This window comes from Misgurnus anguillicaudatus, chromosome 16, assembly GCF_027580225.2.
Source record: "Misgurnus anguillicaudatus chromosome 16, ASM2758022v2, whole genome shotgun sequence".
Taxonomy (NCBI): Eukaryota; Metazoa; Chordata; class Actinopteri; order Cypriniformes; family Cobitidae; genus Misgurnus; species Misgurnus anguillicaudatus.
Genome location: NC_073352.2, coordinates 30,432,486 through 30,450,874, shown reverse-complemented (window position 1 = coordinate 30,450,874; position 18,389 = coordinate 30,432,486). Strand labels below are relative to the sequence as shown.

At 37.7% G+C, this 18,389-nt stretch overlaps 1 protein-coding gene across 5 annotated transcripts in view; it reads left to right on the top strand.

Moving 5' to 3' along the window:
- unc5a (unc-5 netrin receptor A) overlaps positions 1 to 18,389 on the top strand; it is a 294,167-nt gene that overhangs the window by 75,742 nt on the left and 200,036 nt on the right. The gene's annotated exons all lie outside the window — the stretch shown is intronic.

The following is an 18,389-nucleotide window of genomic DNA, read 5'->3' as shown; positions in this document are numbered from 1 at the left end:
CTTTTTGATTTACATTTGTTTTTATTTCATTATCCTCTTGTATGCTTGAGGTTTAGGTGAAACACTTTTACTGTGATGCTAGATTTAGAAACCTTTTGGAGTCTTATTTGAAATAATCATATTCTTGTTTCAAACATTTATATATTTCGTTATTATTTCGAATTGTAGTTCTGAGTGCTGGACAGGAAGTTTTTTGTATAGTTTTTCTTGAAATATTTTTGTGTGAAACTTTGTGTGCTGCCATTTTTGGCCAGAAGAGATTTTTTATCTCAATGTGATTATTCCTGGTAAAATAAAGGATAAAAAACACTGCTGTGTAAAAACATTTTATTAAATCCCCATATCAAATCCTATCCGTCACTAGTTGTTGACATGTTTTAAAATGTTGCTACATTTTAGGTAACAAGTCAGTGATGAAGGATGAAATAAGGTTGGATTTCAACTCCCAACTCAGATATAAATAAAAAAAAAACATAGGATGAAGAAATTTACTTTTATGCCTGCAAAACAACATTTAAGGTAAGACAAATCTCAATTTAAAATTTAGGCAACAATTTAAAAGTTTAAAATTAAAATAAGACATTTTCTTTACATTGGGGTAATTTGCCCACTCTCGATCGGTGACACTTAAGGGGTAAATTCCCCTTAACTAAGAGAATAATTTAAGGGTGTTGCATACAGTATAATCCCCTAAACGGTTCTCTTAGGTAAGAGTAATCGTTCAGTGTTTCATGACAGCGACCCAGGTTTGTCGTTATAAAATACTATTGTTGCCATGGAGACGCAACAAAAAAACTTAAGGGTTTTTTTCTGCAACACACTTAAGTGTAAGGGAAACATAAGGGTGAACTTAAGGGAAAATTATGCAACCGGGCCCAGGCTCCACAAACTGCAATAAAAACAAAACGGCCAAACATACCACCAGAAACCATAACAAAGTGTTCCAGCCAATAAATGACAAGAAGGATTTGGGGGTGGGGGTTGGGCGCGTTCATGAAAGCACGGAAGGGAGGGGGAGGTGTTAGCTACACTCCATTTGTTTGAAAACAGTTCAAACATCAACAAAAAGTGACATCACACAGATTCGCTTAGAGCGCCTTTAACTGACGAAAATCACACTTTTCATGCAGTGAAGTATAATCAATAATCACACACATCATAATTATATACATTTTACAAATATGAAGTTAGATCTAATTCTTCGTTCAAACCAGGAAAAATAGTAGCTTTTAGCTGAACACTTTCACACCTACAGAGGTACTGTAATTTCACATCTTTGCACATTTCTGGTGTCCCCATTGGTGTTTAATCTCAACACTGATTGGTTGCTTTAAAAAAACACTCCCAAAACCCGGACAACTATTGGGACACTACATTGAAACTTTCCTGTTGAAATGATTTGATTGGTTACACTTTGTATTTGGTTGTTTTAGGGTTAAACTCTTACAGACAATCCTAAACGTGTCTGTCACACACTGTTCCCTTGAAGCCTCTCTCCATAGAAATGCTAATTGCACGTGGGGGTTTGCAGAGGAATTTCTGGGGGGTTGTAGGAAGTCTCTCCACATTACTTACCAAAGTGTGCAGAACCTAGCAGAGCAAAATGGATATTTAGTGGCAACTAAATTCTACATTTCATTTCTTAGAACATTTCATTTTAGAACTCTGGCTGAGAGTAGAAATGTTAAGACAGATGGGTATCTAAGACAGACAATACCATTTAAAAAGATTCATTTTGTTTCTAGTTGCTGTTTAAGCTCAGATAAAAGCTATACTAAATGTGGTGATTTAGAGGAAACTCTTTAACATAGTGGATGACTTGTGCTCATGTGGTTACTAATTCAGCATGTATGTGTTTGGTTTCTTTGCATGCCTTTAAGTTTTCTACAAATATACAAATATAGGTAGTGCAGGAGATTTCAGAAAGTACTGTCCACACGTCACAGTACCGAGAGCCGTTTGTAAATTCTTTATCTCCTGTTTGTTACAAATAAAGTATTTTTACAGTACAAACCTTTTCTTACATACTTGTAAATTATTTTTTGATGATATTGGATAGCCATACATTTACAGCAATTAAAAGCCTGCTATTTTTACTTCTATGACTAAAAGAAAACGGGTTTTAAAGGTTTTAATAAAAAAATAACAATTTCAATACAAGTAAAAAACAACACAATTATTTAACATTAATCTTAAACTGGGGGTCTTCTTCCTCCGCTTAGTTTTTCAGTTTACAAAGTCCATCATCTAAATAGGGATTAGACATAGCGCCAGCGCAACTGACTTTTAAAGGGGATGAGAGATAAGACTCTCATCGGTTTATTGCACGTTACGCCCAAAACACTCCCATTACTCATTAGGAGTATACGAACAACCCTTTTCGACGTGTGCTCGGCGCACAAACCATTTTTCCCGTTGTTAAATTAGCAAAAGTGGATTCGGACACGCCCATTTAGACCGTGCGCTTTAGACAATGCGCTTAGATCGTTAAAATAGGGCCCTTAATCTGTTATGTCTTAAGTGAATGTTTGGATATATATATATATATAATTATTTATATTTTTTATATTTTATATGATACATTTCTGAAATGAATATATTTATGTGTGTGTGGTTAAATATTAGGGATGGGCACGAGTACTCGATTGCTCGAGTACTCGGACGTGGCATCGATGAACGATCACGAAAACGATGATCATGTGGGTTTATTTATTTATTTATTGTGGATATGGCAGCATATGGATGTCTGGTTAGCGTTACAAGCGCCTGTGGTAGTAAAGACTGGGTCTGGAGATGCGTGTTTGACGTCGTGTCGAGCTACGCAGACCGGCGTATGACATCAGTAGCATTACCATGCATGATTAAAAAACAAACAGATAATTCCACGCCCCCCGCCACGTGCACCAGCCGATCCGCACAACGTGCCTATCTCGCCGATCCTACGAAGCCGGCCACACCTCACATCACTGAGGCATTATGTTTTAAAAGGATGCCGTGATTTTCGGAAATACAGTCAGTCCGGTGCAAAATGTACAGCGCCGTCAAATGTCAAGAGATACCAGAGAGCCATATTAACATTACATCTTGACTGACAACAGGTGAGAGGACAACACGACAAAGCTAATCGCTAAAATGATAGCAAAAGACTTAAAGCTTCTTAATGTTATAAAGCTTGTCCTTTGACTGGACATGTTTAAAAGCGCACTGTTTATGGTGCACATCCACAACAGGAGTTAAACTTTCTGTACATAACTTGTTGAAAAGTTGAAAACTTAGTTGAAGTCTTGCATTTTATGCAGATAGATGCATGTTGTATAATACATTTATGTTGTAAATAAGGTTTAATATTATGTAGAGTGCGTCAGTAAAGAAAGCGTATCAGTTTGTACTTATTAACCATTTAGTTTCACTTCATCACGCAGCTAATCCTGTAAGAGGTTTCTGTTAAAAAACATTTAATTAATTAATAATCTAAGTATGTGTTCATTGTTCTGTCATAGTTTCTTCAAAATTAAGTTTTATTTAAGTGTTTTTAATAAAAAGATTTTCATTTTCACCATGACGTGTATGCCCCGCCCCTTTGATTGCCCCGCCCCCAGTTAATCGAGTACTCGTTCTTCAGACCTATGGATTAATCGAAATGAAAAAATGAGATAAATGCACATTCCTATTAAATATACCTAATAATTACACACAGTACACATACAAATATTATGCAAAAAAACACCTTTAGTTTGTATGCGATTAATCGCGATTAATCTCTGCCCAGCACTAATATTATCATTATTATTAAGTCGTAATTTCAGGTTCAGTATTGGTATAACAAAGCAAAATCTCTCAAACCTGCTCTAGTTCATAACACTGGCTTGAGAAACATTAAATCTAGATTAGTCAACCAACCTGACCTATTTCTAGTTAAAAAAAAGGATGTATACACGTTCCTTGATCACGCTGCTAACTCCAGCCACTCTTTGTTAGATAAATAACACACGATTCCTGTCCTGAGGTGATAAGTAGCCATCATTGATCTCCATCTACTAAGAGCTCTGAGCCATTTTGGGCTAATTTCTCACAGTTGTTTTTGTGCAGGTGCCATATGGCGAAGGTTTCATGCCACATGCCTTTGGGCGTGTGTTGTTGTTGGATTTGGAGGTGAGGTGGAGTGGCAGGGTGATTTTGGCTAAGACAGAAAACTTCATCTTGGCACTCTGAATCAACTTATGAGAAGAATAAAGTCTGCCTCTTTCATTTCTTGTGTACGATTAGTTAAAACAACTAGCCTCTTGAGAGCGGCGCAGGTGTAAGATGCGTAGAATTAGCGCAAACAGATTAGATATAAAAAATCAATCAGTCATTTACACTCTTTTAATGTGATAGACGCACTAAAGGGAAATCTAAGACTCGCATATCCCAGCGTGCTCTTTATTGGCCTAGATTATTAAAAGTAGTTATTTTGTTTAAGGAAAATGTAATTTCCTCCAGAAAAAAGACATTGAATGAGACACTTTGATAAAAAGCCAGCTCATCCTGTTTATTCTGAGATGTTTGCATAATTTGATGCGAGATGCAAAACTTGATACTGCCTAAATATCTGTGAATGTTACTACTTGGCTCAGCATCAATCTTATAAGAATTAATTATAAATGTGTGATATAAATATTATTAGTGATATTAGCAATATTTAGAGGTTTGGTTAGAGCAGAAACGTTTTATTTTAAGTTTAAAACTTTTTGCATTCTGCATTGCATTTGAAGCCCAATTATCCGTCTTTGCTAGATGATAATTCAAAAAGACATTTGTTTATAAATTTGTATGCTAATTCTCAGAAAACTTGACCTTAAAAGTTTTTCGTCAGGAGTTTTCAAATATTTGCGTGTTTGTTGCAATAAATACAGCAAATGTTTTGTTTTCATATCACACGATTCATAATTTTAGATGCACTGCAATTAAATACGTTGCCATTGTGAAGATGAATGTTAGTTGACAGATGTTGTGAATTTACTGTGGTTTCATGAATACAAAGTCCCATCAGAAACGGCTTGCTGTGAGCCAAGTTTCTCACGGACATTTTTTTTTTTTTTTGGCTCTCACACTCCCTGTTTTTCCGATGCACCCACATGCTTCTGTTTATATAACAAAAAAATCATAAAAACACAACCCCTGATGCTACAAGATATTGCTCTGTAACACACAGTTCAGCTCAGCTCCGCCTCTGCCGCCAGAACTGACAAAGATCTCTCCGAGTCAAAACTTTTGCGAATGTATATTTATTCGAAACAAGATCAGCTGTACTCTACATCCATGCAACCTTATTTTATTTCTATGTGCATTGTTTTTTCTTCGAACAGAAATGTTCATTTTTCTAATCTTTGGCATACCGAGTGCACTAAATGCACAAAGGAGAACAGATGCATTGTATTCTAGGTACCTTTAAAGACTGCAAAATGTATTCGATGCGTGGGTAACACGCTGTCTGTCGACCTCAACACACAGTTTATTAACTGCAGCTGTGCTGAGTTGCAGTAATGTTTTCCTCTGAATGACCGGGCAAAGTCAAGTAAGCTTTCTTCGGATTTCATATATGCTAAACAGGTATGATTTATGAAACTCCTATATACAACATACAGTACAGCTGCAGCATCCAGTGCAGTATTTGTCACCTTTTCATGCCTACATGAAGGACAGAATTACAATTAAATGTAGCAGAATGAAACAAACAAGTTATAAAATGCTTTATTTTAGGATATGTCAGTGCATGGCATATACATTCGCAGACTAGTTAGCTTAAAGGACACCTATTATGGCTTTTTTACAAGATGTAATGTAAGTCTCAGGTGTGCCCAGAATGTGTCTGTGAAGTTTTAGCTCAAAATACCCCAGAGATCATTATATTATAGAATTGTCCAAAATGCCCCTATTTGGGCGGGAGTAAAAACGTGCTGTTTTAATGTCTGTACCTTTAAATGCAAATAAGATACAGCTTCTCACTTCCTTACAAAAAGACAGTGAGCACTTTCATGATTAATATAGTCTGAGTCAATAGTATCTAGTGGACAGAGTAGAACTCACTGAGGGTGGAAACTATGGTAATGCAGGACTGTAAGTGGGCGGGGCTTTCAGTGTGACCTCACATTGATAAGAAAATCAAAACGGTATGTCTAATGAAACTGCTTTGGTTTAATAAGAATTAAAAACAAGGAGAGGGTGGATTTTTTTCATCATATGGTGGTTGTGTTCACATACATTTATGTCCAAACACATTGTATATGTGGATTTTGCATAATAGGTGCTCTTTAAGCCCTGTCTGGGAAACCGCCCCCAAGTGTTCCAAGTAGTGTTGACCAGAAATCATATGGATTTTTAAACTACAGTCCTGTTTCTTCGCCACTGTACCCATGAGCAAGGTATTCAATCCCACAATGCTGCAGGGAGGACTATCCCTGTAATTAGTATTGCTGTGGATGAAAAATGGCCATGTCAGCAATATTGCAGGAACAGTGCTGTCTGTAGTACCATACTGTCTGTAGTTAAAAAAAAACTTTAAAAGATTAAAGAAAGCTTATTGGCTTTTTTTCTATGAACTGGTGGCTTAGCACACACCTTCAAAACTGCATTTGAATGTCTTCCGCTGTATGTTTGTTTTCATTAACATAGTATTGATAAAATGGTTCTCTTTAGATTACATTTTTAGTTCTAGTTTAAAGACGTCCGCAAGACAGCTCAATGCATTACCCGCACACATTCACACAAAAAGGCGACGCACCTTATTTAGCCTCTAACCATTTAAAGAGCGATTGATAGGAATTTGATTCAGGCAAAGATACAATAAGCCTTGATTTAATGAATGTTATTAGAATTTGAAAGCAGAAATGTAGACTTCAGGAGAACCGTAATAGTGCCGGCCGCCACCGCTAATGAGAAGCGTCTCCCTGCTGCCCTAATTGCCGCCCGGGCTCCTGGACCGCTCATCAGAGAGAGTCTAATTGGGCATCACTGCCCAGGTGGGCACAAGACTAGGTGAGAACATCATCTATCCTTCCTCCAGACGGAAAAAAGGGAATATTTAAAGTCATACATTTATTTATGCTGTAGTGCACAATGAATTCATTCAAATGAATTGGATTTTTATAACTTATGAGCGCTGGCAACAGCAAGTCTGTGGGTTTAAAGGGATAGTTCGGCCAAAAATTATATTAAACCCATGATTTACAGTACTCATCCCCAAGCCGTTTGAGATGCATATGTCCATCATTTTTCAGACTAACACATTTTCCGTTTTTTTTTTTTTTTTTGCTCGTTTATGGGGCGTTACAGATTAAGCTGAAGGTCCCAGTTTAAATGTTTTAAGCAGAGTAATTGAGTATAAAAACAAATTTATTGAACAAACGAATGAATAAAGTGTTACAGTAGCTGTGTTTTCACCCTTTAAATTGCGCATAATTAAAAATGCGCTCAATGGAAACGCAGCAATTGCGCATAAACCTAGCCTGATCATAGTTTACAATATTTTACAAGTTGGCTAATTTGTATGAATTCATACGAGGTTAATCATGCAAAAACGTACGACAAAACCGAACCCCTAACCCCAACGTCACAGGGCCACGTCAAAACGTACAAACATTTATGAATGTGGTCGTATGAATTAATACGAATTAGCCAACTTGTAAAATATGTACAAATCCTCGTGAGATAGCATTGAAATATCACAGAAACGTTTTCACGCACAGGTAAGGTCATTTTTCAGGCAATTCGAAAAAAAAAACGAATATATCGCAAAACTATAACAGGTTATTTTTCACTTTTATAGGTCACCTCACGTGCGTAAATGTCACATGATCAATCTTTAGTTAAATATGCAGCAGTATGTTTGGTTAGAGAACAGGACAGAAGAGGTGTGTTCGACTTAATGTGGCGTCACAAGAACCGTCAAGCACATGACATACCGCAAATGCGATTCGGGAGTTAACGGTTTTGTATGCTTTCGAGTCACTCTCGCCGTATTTTGATGTCATTCGCATGCCGATCTGCATGGCATTAAAAAGTCGTACACACCCGTCGCTATGGTTTTTGGAATTACTTATCACAAGACAACAAAATTAAGTTTTAGTCGCATAACATCGGTTAATGGAAACGTAGTCATTTCGCAATAGTTTTTTGTTGACATTTAGAAAATAATGCTGAAGTTTTGATAAAATCTTTAATGGCTAATTTGTATGAATGCATATGTTTTTGGATGAAGTTAATCAAACAAAATAGAACCCCTAACCCCACACCTTACCCCGACGTCACAGGGGTCAGGGCGAATCATACAAAAACTTTCAAATGTGGCCGTATGAATTAATACGAATTAGCCAACTCATAAAATATGTACAAATTCTCGTGAGATAGCATTGAAATATTGCTGAAACGTCTTTACTCTCAGGTGAGGTCATTTTTCAGGCCATTCGAAAAACAAATATATTGCAAAACTGTATAGCACATGACATCAAAATACCGCAAATGCGATTCGGGAGTTAACTCGCTGAATCTTGATGTCATTTGCATGTCGATCTGCACGGCACTAAAAAGTCATACAAACTCGTCACTATGGTTTTTGGAATTACTTATCACAAGACAACAAGTTTTGGTTGCATAATAGTTTTTTGTTGACATTTAGAAAATAGTGCTGAAGTTTTGATAAAATCTTTAATGGCTAATTTGTATGAATGCACATGTTTTCTCATATATGTTGAAATATCGCAGAAACGTTTTACGCACAGGTGAGGTCATTTTTCAGGCCATTTGAAAAACAAATATATCCCAAAACTATTACAGTTTTTTTTTTCACATTTATAGGTCACCTCACATGCGTAAATGTCACATGATCATTCTTTAGTTAAATATGCGGCAGTATGTTTGGTTAGAGAACAGGACAGAAGAGGTGTGTTCGACTTAATGTGGCGTCACAAGAACCGTCAAGCACATCAAAATACCGCAAATGCGATTCGGGAGTTAACTGTTTTGTATGCTTTCGAGTCACTCTTGCTGTATTTTGATGTCATTCGCATGTCGATCTGCACGGCACTAAGTCGTTGCACATACCCGTCATTATGGTTTTTGGAATTACTTATCAAAAGACAGCAAAATTAAGTTTTAGTCTCATTAAATCGGTCCCCTTTAAGATTCACTGGCTTCAGCAAGCTTCATGTATTTTTATTACAGTATATTGCCTCTATTATTTATTTAGCTAATGTATCTGTGCTTTCTCTGTGAACAGACCAATTAATTTGCTCTTGCCCACACAAACATGCTTGCGTGCACGTGTGTTTTTCTGCCTGAAAGGTCAGATATAAGGACTACAGAGTCCTTGAAAAAGTAGCGTCAGCTCTGCGGGAGAAAAGAGACTCTCCCGTAATGCGATATTGATTGATGCTTAAATCAGTTTGATAACAGCTTTGTCAAATCAGCTGTTTTAACAATCAGATTAGAGCTTTTAGCGTCATCGATTGGGTAATTTTAAATCTGAAAGATGACAGTCCCAGGGTAACACAGCTTGTGTTAAAATCACCCATACATCAAAAGGAAAACGGTTGAGGATCGCATTAGCCTCCCGTCAACATCTCTGAAGGTGCGCTTTGAGAGAAGATAAAATAGATTGTGATTACTGCAAACAAGAAGCTTAAAAATAGAAAAAAATAGCAATAAAGAAAATGTATATTATACGACATTCCCAAGTCTACACAATTTCACTGTCGGTAATCACGATGTAATTGACGTCGATATAAAACAATCTATATTGCAGACTTTATCAAAGAGGTTTCCTACAGTAAATGAGCAGAACAGATTTGAGATAGCATATTGTTAGCTTATTGGATTGTGCTAACCTAATGTTTATGTATCAAGACGGCAGCTTCATGCTCAAGTAGCGCTGACCCAGGAACTGGAAGGTCTACCGAGACCGTTCTGCCCTTCAGCAAGGCCCTTGCCCTGGGTCACATTGAATGAAAAGCACCTGCTATATGCCAAGTGACTGAGTAAGTCTCTTTTCTATCAATCAACGCAGCGTGCAGAGCCACTGAGGACCAAGGTGCTTAACCCTGTACTTGCGTTTTTGAGTTTTCGTTACTTGCATCACTTAGCAAGGAAATGTAACTTTATGAGTTAGCCGAGTGGTGAAAGATGTACTGTAAGCCGATAGCTCCGCTGTGACTTTAGCAAGCCACTAACCACAGATTGCTTCAAATGGACTGTACCTGCATTTAATGTACTATGGGTAAGAATGGGAATTGTTTAAAGGGGCCATGGCATGAAAATCTCACTTTTTCCGTGTTTAAATGCTATAATTAGGTTCCAAGTGCTTCTATCAACCTAGAAACTGTGAAAAAGATCAACCCAGTAACTTAGTTTTGGTAAACCATTCTCTGCAAGCATGTAAAAAATAGGTTGTTGAAATGTGGCTCTCCTAATGCTGAGTTTACACCAACCGCGTTTTGGGCGTCAAAATCGCGTCTACCGCGCCTAGTTTACCGCTTGAACACTTTGAATGCATTCGCGCGTGTAAAGCGGAGTAGACGCGTGGAAAAAGCAAGCATTTGACGTGTGTCAGAGGCAAACTCCGCTTCTTGTGGGAGGGGCAAGTGCTATGCAGTTGTCTGTTTGCAAGATGACTGATGTTGATGTGCATTTATCGAGAGAGTTACCGGTTTGTATGTGGCAACCTTACTATAGGGGGAAATAAACAGCGCGTGTCGATAAACGTCACGTGACTCAAAAGTGAAATGTGTATTACAGCTTAGGTTGCCCGATGTCCTCACTGACACTCTTTCAAGCGAGGTCCTTTTTATTCCTATCTCATCTATAGAAATAAGAACTTGTGTCGTATAGCTCCGGGTGACTGCTTATGGACAATAACAAGCGTTGGTTGAATGAGTGACTCCGGGCGGGGCTGCCACCACAGCAGCAAGCAGGCCCCTGATTGGTTAACGCGAGGCGAAATTCCGCCAAAGTTCAAATTTTTCAACTCGGGCGTTAGCTGCAAATTCGCATGAAACGCAAAATGCACAAAAAGCACATTCGCGCGTACCGCGCACAACTCTCAATTCGCGCCTTTCGCGCCGCGGGACCTCCTGACGCGCGTCAACGCGCCTTCACATTGACTTAACATTGAAATCACTCGCGCTTCACGCCTCTACCGCGGTTGGTGTAAATGCAGAATTATGATGTCATAAGGAGATCTTATTATAATAATACCGCCCCTTAATCTGCACTATACAACCACGGCACAGCCATTTAATGCAGAGAGAAAGAGGGAGAAAATAATTCACAGCACAATTGAGTTTCAATTGCAACAAACCACCATCATTGCAATAAGTGTTTGAATTTCATCAGCTCATTTGCATTTAACTCTTTCCCCGCTAGCGTTTTTTTTTTTAAGTTGCCAGCCAGTGCAAGCATTTTTCATGATTTTTACAAAAGTTTAATGTCTTCTAGAAAAAAATTCTTCTTTAAATATATATATATATATATATATATATGTATATATATACATATATATATATATTAGGGGTGGAACAATACATGTATTCGTTTCGAACCGAATCGGTACGGGGGTCACGGTTCGGTGCATGAATTTAAACGGAGAATACACGGTATGAAAATAAAAAAACTTGCGTGCAAAATAATTAATGTAATGCGGAACTCCTGTTAGATACGCGGGTTCTTTATGGACAGCTAATCTGTTGCCCCGCTTTAGCTCTGAAGCTCTGATTGGCGCCGATGCAGCCGAGCTCCGCCTATGTGTGCGCTCTATCAGAGACCGTCTACATTCTGGCACTCTGCAGTTTTTTGTCAGGTTCACGGTCCAGTGAGTGAAATAGCAGCGACAGCGAGTATGGCAAATGGTGGTGAGGATCCGCCGGCCCCTTTAAGATCGAAAGTTTGGCAAAACTTCAGTTTTCCAGTCAGTTACAATAGTACAGGCGAGAGAGTGGTGGAAAAGACGAGGACTTTGCGTCGGCGTTGTTCAGCAGTTGTTAGGTATGTGAGTGGAAATACATCTAATCAGGGCTCTCAAGTCTCACACATTCACCTTGACACACACGCATTTCAGTCAGTTCAAATGCCACACTTTGTATTTCTCACGCTGAGAAGTAGGAGATAAATTGTCCTGCTATATACAACAGGCATACGCAGGGCAGTTCTGTCGAGTTCAGCTGCTTTCAGTTTTTTAAGTGTGCTAAACTTTACGCAGCGCCATCAGCGTCAGAGTACCGCGAGAAATCTTGCGGAGGAGGCTGATTTCAAATCGCTCTCGCGTTACTCTGACGTCATCCACTTGTCGTTTCTTGCAGCGCCTCGTGAAGTCGTACACACCTATTAATTCATCCTACAAGTCTATTTTTTTGTTCTTTAGTACATTAATATGAAATAAGGCCAAAAATGTAATTTAAAAATGTATTTAGGTAACACTTGTTGTAATACATTTGAACCCATATTTGTATGAAAGATGAGTAAGTTACAAGATTACTTAAAGTGGTATATATTTGTGACATACGAGATAGTATGTTAAATGCATTTCAGTTCATATTCATGACATCTCAAAATAACACTGATAAGGACACCTATGTTTTTAAGATTAGCTTAAAAAAAAAATGCATTCTTCATTTTTGTTTTGCTTTTTCCCTCCATTGTACCGAAAGTGAATCGAACCGTGAAGCCTGAACCGAGGTACGAACCGAACCGGGACTTGTGTGTACCGTTCCACCCCTAATATATATATATATATATATATATATATATATATATATATATATATATATAAAACAATATATCAAATGAAAGAACAGACCTCTGCTTTCAAATAAAAAAAAATGTTCATCCTACCTTCATTACTTCCCTTTTTATCGACACTGAAATATGGATAGGTTTCTTTCAAAACACCCAATTTTGAGCAAAAAGCTGAGATTTTGCTATTTTTGTGAAAGACTTTTGAATGATATCAGATGCAGAGCGATCTTTAAAACATACACGGAGTTCTTTCTCTTTCACGTGAGGCGTTACTTCCGGGTCGTATAAGTTGCAGATAATAGCGGTATTGCCGAAATTCTCATCATTGCCAGGGAAGCGTTTTCTCTTAATTGACGAGATAACTCGTCAATGGCAGGGAAAGAGTTCAAGGACACCCAAAATGTAACATTTTTGCATAATTTTAACATTATAATAGTTATAATAAATTATCTATATGGTATTTTAAGCTAAAACTTCACATATGTACTCTGGAGACACCAAAGATTTAATTTACATCTTAAAAAAGTCTTGTGACATGGCCCTTTTAAAGGGGTGGTTTAATGGTATTTCAAGCATTCTGACTTATTAACACGGTTATAGAGTTGTTTCCTCATGCTTAACGTAGGCAAAGTGTCGAAAAGGCAGTTGGGCGTGTTACAGAGTATTTCTGTGCTGAATGCACTTCGCCAGGGTTCGTACAAGCTTCGGAAAGGTTTTTTCGGAAAACCCCGCCCACCCATCAATCAGCGGGAGACTCTATAACTTACAAACATCACATCACGCGACACAGCTTTGTTTAATTTCAAAACTCAACAATGGAAAAGAAGTGTGTTTTTGGATGTAAGGAGAAGAACGTCAGACTTGTGAAAACATTGGATATAGTTTATTATCCGGGGTAGCAGCGGAGTTTTGCTTGTGTGATTGATGCGCTGGATTTTCCTAACCGGGTCATGAGTTGCATGCGGTAAGTATGACTTCTGTGTTTTGTTGGAAATAGGCGCGTGCATATTATATAAATGACACGAACATGTAGTGAATCATAGGTTAAACAGTGTTGTATAGTGTTGCATGACTCGTACTCGCTCCTCCCGCGGTAGTAACTCCTCCTTCTTCATTTTTTCGTACGTTATCAGAAGATTCGGTAAAGCTAATCTGTCTTTTATAAATCTGATTAAACTAAAGACTCTTTGGAGATATAAAGGATGTAATACTACTCTATATATACTCCAGATTAACATCAGATATGCAGAAACAGAGTGTGTTACGTGAGCTTTAATAGTTGTAGATTGCATTGCAATTCATTGTTATTCTTTAAATGCTAATGAGAAAACCGCCTCATGCGGTCTCTCTCTCTCTCTCTCTCTCTTTCAATATTTGACATGATCTTACTCCATCAGCATTAAAGATTTCAAGGTTATATTATCACTTAATGGTTATTTTAAGCTTATATTTTGACTTTACATTATGTAAGATGTATAAAAAATTCCTTATCTGTGTTTCCACATACTGTATATAAAAGCAGCCAAATGAGACCTCATAAAAATAGGCAGCTTAGGACATTTTAACAGACTGATGTGCAATGAACTGTAGCACACTGCTGACTGCTATACACTTCTTTGTGATTTTATTTGTTGGAAATAAAGCTAGATGGTGTGGGAGATCATGTGTATGCGTGAGGAACAGTGACTGCGTTTACAACTTGTCCTCAGGGCTCATCACACAGCTTGTGCCTTGCAGAGAAGGTGACCTGGTACATGGCTGATGCAGATACCCCCCTCCCCTTTTTTTCTCCCAGAGGTCACTTTATGGTCCATCATGCTCAGAGTGCTGCAGAGCCCAGTATGGGGTCTCTAATGCCACTGTCAGTCCCTCTCTACATGCCCGGATCTCTTAGCAACACCACCTCCAGCTCTCTCATAATTTCTTCACTCTTTACTCACTCGCTGAGGAACTCTGTGTACTTGCCAAAATCATACCGTTTGTATGAGAGTAGACCGGGTGACTCCGCAGAGCCCTATACAATGACCCAGGTCCGGGTTTTAGTTCCTCGTACGGAGCTGAGGGAGATCTGCCGGTTATTCATTTATTTTGGGGAAAATCCTGTGAAGCTGGTTTGATAAAGAATTGTGAAAAGCGCTATATAAATAAAATTGATTTGAATTGAACAAATCTTTAATCAGGGTCTTTGAAAATGATCAATGTCCCTTTGAGGTGGGTCACCTAATTGGGTGGACATTTTGACTACGCCCATCTACAATAGACAGTCAACCAAAATGCCTATTACTACCAAAGTTGTTAATGAGTTCACCAAAGGTGATGCAAATGGGCGGTTGGTACTATTGCTTGAAAATGATGTAATTGTTTGTAAACGAACATGTAGCAAAGATAAAATAATAAAATAAAATACCCTAATATATTGTATTCCACCTATATTGTATTCAAATTTTAGGCCCCCCTTGTGATGTCAGAAGGGGGTGATACCACCCCTTAATTCATTCCCCCTAGCCTTTTTTTAAGTTGCCCGCCAGCATTTTTTATGATTTTCAGAAAAGTTTCACAAAATGCCTTCCAGGAAAATTTTCTTCTAAAAATATATAGACATACACATATATCAAATGAAAGAACAGACCCTCTGCAAACAATACTCTTAAATATGCATATGTTTCTTCAAAAATATTTTTTTAGCAAAAAGCTGAAATGATTGCATTTTTGTGAAGTGATTTTGTTAGAGATCAGATTCAAAACATTTATCAAAACATACACGGAGTGTAAAATTAATAAATAATTTTTTTTTATTTATTATTTTTGTTTTTTTATAAATTGGGTAAGTGGATAATACTTAGTGGATAATCGTGGTATTACAGATAACCATAAAATCTGAGGAACACGATTTTTCATGCAGATGTTTTCTCTGAATTGACAAGATAAACTCGTCAATGGTGGGAAAATAGTTAATCCATTATGACGATCAGTTTTTGCATCAGCTCATTTGCATTTAAAAGGACACACCCAAAAACTGCATTTTTTTGCTCACACCTACAAAGTGGCAATTTTAACATGTCATAATAATTTATCTATTAAAAATTATCTATTATAAATATTAAAAAAGTCTTGTGAAATGTCCCCTTTAAAAGGGTAGTTCAACCAAAAATGAAAAATCTGTCATCGTTTACTCACCCTTGTGTATAAAACTAACACAGCATATGCTTTTAAAGAGATATCTAGAAACATTTCTTTTAGGAGATCCTAAACTTTTTGACCTGTAGTGCAGTGGTTCTCAAACTGGGGTCCGCCCAGTTTTATGACATTTGTATAAAATACATTATCATGAATTCTGTGAAATTAAACCTAAAAAAATAAGTCAGCACTACTTTGTATAATTTAATGTTTTGTTAAATTAAAATGTGAAGTTTTAGAACAGTTTTTTGTCATAAATTTTCTTTGGGGGGGGGCGCGAAGGAATCCACCGTACACAAAGGGGGCCGCACGCTGAAAAAGTTTGAGAATCACTGCTGTAGTGTACATGGAAGGCCCTTTCGGCATATAATTCCTACTCGTGAGAGAAAGATGAAAATCTCCAAAGCAGTTTGTTACAGAAACTTACATTTCATATTAGTGATCGACCGATATGGATTTTTTTAGTGCTGATGCCGATACTGATTTTTGTTTCATCAGCCTTAGCCGATGACCGATACAGGGTGCTGAATTTCTTGAGCCGATATTTGGAGCCGAAACTGCTTTTGCTCACTCTTACATCATAAAAATGACACAATGATGCCAAATGTTACAAGTCTCAATTTAAAAAAGTAACATTTATTGAACTTAAAAAAAACTATATTTAACAAATAGTAAAAACAGATGAGGGTGCTATGGAAACAATGACGAGAAACTATCAGCAAAGTATATTGATTTCTAGCACTTTACTACTACAAATATATATTAGAGATGAGAAATAAAAACCCGCTTTGTCCAGCTATGATTAGGCTGCATGAGCTTTCGATGTTGTCATGGAAAGGTTGGTTGTTTTTAGTCACATGACCTGCAATCGCTTGCGACTTCCAGCACTCTGTCTGTAAATAATGCTGGAAAAATCGGCAAACACAGCAGCCACGTATCGGCCGATGCTGATACACATAAAACTTGCAAAAATCGTCCCGATATATCAGCTGGCCGATATATCGGTCTATCACTATTTCATATCATCAAAAAATATGACAGCATTTGTATATTTTTCTCTTTAAGATAAAACCACTTAAAAACAGTCTACTTTAAAAAAAAGTGACCGTCCCTTTTAATTAAAAGGTGGGACATCCATTGTCAACATATTGACATTTAGTTCATGCTGTCTCTGCCGTAACAAAATGCAGTGGGTGTAAATTGAGTACTGCAGACTTCTGATTATAAAATGGTTTTGAGTTTTGTGTTTTTTTATAAGCACAGCATTGCTGTTTGTATCCCACAGAGATCACAACAAGCTGTAATATTTCTCTGTAATTATTAGCCACAAAATATAATAAGCTATAATTATTTCTCTCTGCTTTTAATAGCTATTATCGTTCATCAGGTACGCACCTATAAATCAGCAAATTCGACTGCTACGTACGTCAGCACTTCACCAAACTGCAGACCAGAACATGCGGTTACAATTCATCAAAAGGTGGCACGCTCAAGTGTGCGAATTTTGATTGGTGGCCCACCAAAGCAGTACCAGTACGTCAGTCACTGCATATTGTTTTTGCGAATGGTGTGGAAATGGGACCGTAAAGCTGGCAGCTAGCACGGCCTGGCGTCACGCCCGTCGCACTGACCTATTTTCATGTTCAGCTGTGATTATGACTATCAGAGATGCTGTGAGCTTTCTTTTGTCTCAAAACGGCAGAGCACCGCGATAAGTGGGTGAGAGGAGCACTGGAAGACAGCAATGAGCTTGTTGCACCATTTAAAAAGTTAACATGTATGCTGTTCAACCTGTTCACACAGGGATGAGGCAGTCGACAGCCAGATCGCTCACGTTCGAGCAAACAGCTTTGGAGTCCATCTGTGGAATTACATTTTGCAAATGAGCGTTGCAAAGATCCACTGAGTTCATATTGACACAATGATGATTTTGCAACATTCAGCAGGAAAAGTACAGGATTTTAAAGACTTGCTTTCTGATGATTTGTAATGCTTAGTAATAAACAAAATTGTCAGTTCAACTGTTCATCTTCATAATTCTGTATGAACTATTTAATGCAGTCTTTTATTAAAACATTCTTACTCCCAACTTAGCATATATCGACGTTTGGCCAATACTTCCCCTCGTAACATTTTAACGCAGATGGCATAGGTGCCCAATCTCTTTTTCACACGATGCTTAGGTTGCTAAGCAACGGCAGACGCTATTGCAGCGCCCAAGCGCTTTGGAAAGGAGGAGTAAAGTGCCGCGGTCGTGCTTTCAACACTGTTTTAGACGCGAAATGTGAATGTGCTTATTCATCAAAGCATTGTATATAAAATTCCAACTCGCGAGATCCACCAATCAAGACATGCTCACAAAATGTGTTTGATTCAAATTAAATGAGCATATCTTTTGTTTTTCTATTGGTGCTCTACCATTTCAATGGCCACAGGATTGGCACATA